Here is a 4,961-nt window from a genome sequence, read left to right as displayed (position 1 = left end):
TTCCCACAATGTTTTTCCCCATAAAAAATGAATGCAGAGCTTACACATAAGCTACCATTGTATAACAATGCTAAGTATAGGGAATTTGTATAGTATATAGCGGGAAAAGAAAAAAAACTAAATGTAATACCCTTACAAACAAGGTTAATAATAAATGTGTCCATGACGGTCATTTGGTCCAGTTCTGGAGCTCCCAGTGTTTTATACAGCAAAACAAATTGCCTTGTAGGCTACAGAAACAAAGCACCAATTAATTTGGTGCATTGTTTATGTGCACTCTCGGTACCCATTAGGCTAAAACATTGAGTCTTGAGTAGGGACGGGTATCGTTAGGATTTCTATGAGTCTGGTACCGATTCCGGTTCTGCTTATCGATTCCGGTTCCTAACGGTTCCCTATTTTGGTTCCAAAATGGTATAAAATAAGTCAAATGTTTAACAAAAAGCTTTTATTCTTTTAAGCCTTGAATTTAAGACATGATAAAGGAGAGGATGTAATCCTCTCCTTTATTTAACAGTTGAGCCTACAGTGGAGTGGAGACTACAGTGAGCTGCATGTTTACTTTTCTTTTTTAATCTATTCTGTAGTTACCTCTTACTACTAGTACTGACAATGACAATACTCGATACCCGGTACCCAAGCATGTTTGGTTCACTACCCGGTACCCAAGCATGTTCGGTTCGGTACTCGGTACCCAAGCATGTTCGGTTCGCTACCCGGTACCCAAGCATGTTCGGTTCGCTACCCGGTACCCAAGCATGTTCGGTTCGCTACCCGGTACCCAAGCATGTTCGGTTCGCTACCCGGTACCCAAGCATGTTCGGTTCGCTACCCGGTACGGCGGTACCCAAGCATGTTCGGTTCGCTACCCGGTACCCAAGCATGTTCGGTTCGGTACTCGGTACCCAAGCATGTTCGGTTTGCTACCCGGTACCCAAGCATGTTCGGTTCGCTACCCGGTACCCAAGCATGTTCGGTTCGCTCCCCGGTACCCAAGCATGTTCGGTTCGCTACCCGGTACCCAAGCATGTTCGGTTCGGTACTCGGTACCCAAGCATGTTCGGTTTGCTACCCGGTACCCAAGCATGTTCGGTTCGCTCCCCGGTACCCAAGCATGTTCGGTTCGCTACCCGGTACCCAAGCATGTTCGGTTCTCTACCCGGTACCCAAGCATGTTCGGTACCCGGTACCCAACCATGTTCGGTTCGGTACCTGCTTGGTCCCGTGGTGACCCTTGAGACAATATCAGATCTACAAGCATGTAGATCTGATATTTTCGGCAAAGATGTTGTGAGCTTGTAGATCTGCTATTTTCAGCATGCAACCAAGTGTAAAATGACTCGTACTGGATCTCTTGTCCACTAGTCCCTTCCTAACATTTTAGTCTAGTTTTTATTTGTTGACGAAATTGTCAGTGTATTTTGTCTTAGTTTTAGTCATAGCTTAGTTTTCAGTCAGTGAAAAAAGGTAGTCGACGAACTTTTTTCGTCATAGTTTTAGTCGACAAAATCAACACTGTTGAGGACACGCCCACAGCGTCCCCAGCGGGAATCGAACCCAGGACCTTCTAGCTGTAAGGCGACAGCGCTATACCGACTACACCACTGTGCCCCTTGTTGGCCATTTTTAAACCTTTATTGGCCGGGTTTCCCATAGAAATTTTGGGTCGCATGTAGCTTGAACAGGATTGCAGCTCATTCGCACATGCCCTCTGGGACGCACACTGTGTGCTGCCTAATTGGTAATATGTCCTTTTTGGGAAACACGACTATAGAGGGTATGCGCGTGACATCCTCATCAAACCCGGAAGTTATGCAGGAATGCCTATACTGAGTGGCAAAAAACTACTTTCTGGCCTTGACAGCCCATACATCCAAACAGAAAGTCCCATCTGATTGCATTAAACAACATTAAACAATGTTAAACTCACTTTGCATGTTGCTTTGCTTTGCTTCACTTTAAGCATGAGTATACCCTCTATATCGACATATATAACCTAGACTAGAGCACAGCCGTAAGGCCTCCTGCATGAATACTTTTAGAAGCAAACCCGTTTCCCTAAAGCCTTTTTAGCCTAATATACACACACCTGTCGACATGTGGCAACACCATTCGCAGAGACATCACATCACGATTATGGTGTTACAGTAGTAAGTAAATAATTAAATAGAATACCATACGATTGTGGACATAAAGGCCTAAAGAGGTTAATTGATCATTATAACCGACACATCTCAGTCTTCGCAATCTTCATTAGAAAGTGATAGTCACTCGACCATGCTCTCTCTCATTTTCTTTTATAAAAAAGAACAAGCAAGATATGATATTTCAACAAGATGTCTGGAGCTCTGCTAACCCCTGAATCCCTGTGAGTAATAATGATAATATAGCTAGATCATTAAAAAGGGGGAAAAGCAAGGGTGTGTGCAGTCAGTTGCCAATACAACAGGCTTAAAGCTAGTTAATTCAGCATTGTTTTATTGACCGGTCAGGCCGGCCTGGTAGGCCGATGAGGCCTACCTGGCCGCACTTCATTTCAGGAAAGTTGCGTGGCACTGGCTGTTTGTTGCTCTATGCACGGAATATCTATGTTCACAGGGAAAGGGACGTGTGGTGGAAGACCACACGCCCACTCGCTACGCATGTTCCCTTTGGGAAACTCGGCCATTGACAGTGATAGTGGAGAGAGAGTGAGAGACAGCAAATACAGTGAGAGAATAGGGGAATGATATTTAACATCAAATGGTCCGGCCAGCCAGTGTATGTGTGGCTGATTATTACACCCATGTGGCATGCACCCTAAGCACTTGACTATATTGGGTTGCCCTGATTCTGAAACTTTTCAATTAATTACTAACTTCACTTAAACTTCTTTATTTTCCCGTTACAGAAGCTGTGACAACAACCACAACCAAGAGCAAGTGGATGTGACATCAACCACGTCAGATCAGTCTTTAGAGAACCCAGGCCAAGCTGGCGCCTAGTGCTGAGGGTACCCATCTTTCAATACATGTCTCGAAGAATAAAGGCTTGGGCTTAGGCACACTTATAAATCCACACACACATGGGAAGGCAAAGCCTAAAACCTAGATATGAGATGGATGGATGGATGGATGTGTTTTTCCACCCACCCGTCATTTTGAATTGTTCCCCTGTGATTGTTCCACGGGCAGCACTTTGGTTTCCCAAGCCTCGTTCAGCGAAGCCTGCAGTGTGTGCGTGCGTGCGTGTGTGTGTGACAGGTGACCAGTGTATGGACGAAAGAAAGGTCAGTGGCTGAGCGTGAGCTCCTTTCTTCACCTCATGTTGCCCTCTTCCCACAATCTGTCACATGCACATACACACATGCACGTATGCACATACACACATGCAAAGTAATGGGTGAGAGAAATGGGTAAGGAACAAGTGAGGCTGTTAATAACCTCACACATTATAGGCATATATTCACACACACACACACACACACACACACACACACACACACGCACGCACGCACGCACGCACGCACGCGCACACACACACACACACACACACACACACAGGTGGAAAACCAAACATTGAAATTAATTGCTAGTGATCATTGTCTCCACCAGGCCAAAGGCATGGGGAGAGAGTATGTTTTGCACTCCGTCCGTGTGTCCGTCCGTCTGTCTGTTACCAGCTAATCTCCGGCACCGTTAACCCGGTCAATGCCAAATTTTGCACACACACTCCCTGGATGCCAACGATGAACCTCTGCCCTACAATTTCCAGAACGGCCTGTTATAGCGCCATCAGGAGGCCGACTTTTGAAAAACACATTTTTGGAACAAATGCCTCATGCCTGACCTGCCCTGGTGGAGACCTGTGCCCCGAAGGGGCACTTTATCTAGTTTATATTTGTAATTCAGAGAGTGCACTAATGACTGATACGAGGAGAATAGAGGAAGGAGGAGTCTAGAAGAGGGAGGATGGATGGTGGTATGAATGGACAGATTAATACGATTATAGGAGTGAGACACTTAAACAGCCTGTTCTCTGGATTAGCTATGGTCATGCCTACTCCCTGTCAGAATACAATTTGTGTGTGTGTGTGCTGTGTGTGTGTGTGTGTGTGTGTGTGTGTGTGTGTGTGTGTGTGTGTGTGTGTGTGTGTGTGTGTGTGTGTGTGTGTGTGTGTGTGTGTGTGTGTGTGTGTTTGCGTGGGTGCGTGCGTGCGCTGCATGTGTGTGTGTGAGAGACAGCAAGTGTTTGTATACTCTATTGTGCGTGCGTGTGTGTGTGTGTGTGTGTGTGTGTGAGAGAGAGTGAGTGAGTGAGTGAGTGTGTGTGAGTGTGTGCGTATATTTGTATTGTATGTACTGTATTCCCTGTCATCGGTATTGTCATGTCACCATCAGTGTTGTACAGTTGATCAGCATCAATGCTGTCATTGCCATTAGATTACTGTTGCTAACATATTGTCATATGATTGCACTACCCTGTTGTAAGTTACATATTTGTGTTTGATTGATTGATTGAAGTATTTATTAACAGTTTGCAGAATTACAGTACATTTCAAGCACAACTCAATACAAAAACTGTTAACTGTGAGTGGACGACACCATTACACTTGTTTACAAGAAGGTCCACCGTGGGATACATGTATGTGTTTGCAACAGTTGAATATAATAGACCCTATGACCTGTGCTGGCAAAAATACCCTATAGTTTATTTATTTTGTGACTCATATGTTTGCCAGAAGGTGCAAAGGAGCAGCAGTGCCTGACGAACCCTAAGAATCACTTTAGGGGTCAATTAACACTAACACAGTAAAAGCTGCAGTGTTCATTTAACCAATGGAGTGTACAAAATGTAACCAAATGGATCCTTCTGGGTCCTCAGACTAGCACTGGGTGTTTTTTTTTTTTTCTTCTTGCTGTGAAGGATCTTGCCGTATATATACACTTACCGAATTCAGGTATATGTTGTACTGTTTCTTT

This window comes from Protomyctophum parallelum, assembly GCF_964188405.1.
Source record: "Protomyctophum parallelum genome assembly, chromosome: 2".
Lineage (NCBI taxonomy): Eukaryota > Metazoa > Chordata > Actinopteri > Myctophiformes > Myctophidae > Protomyctophum > Protomyctophum parallelum.
Note: the sequence above shows the minus strand (reverse complement) of the source record.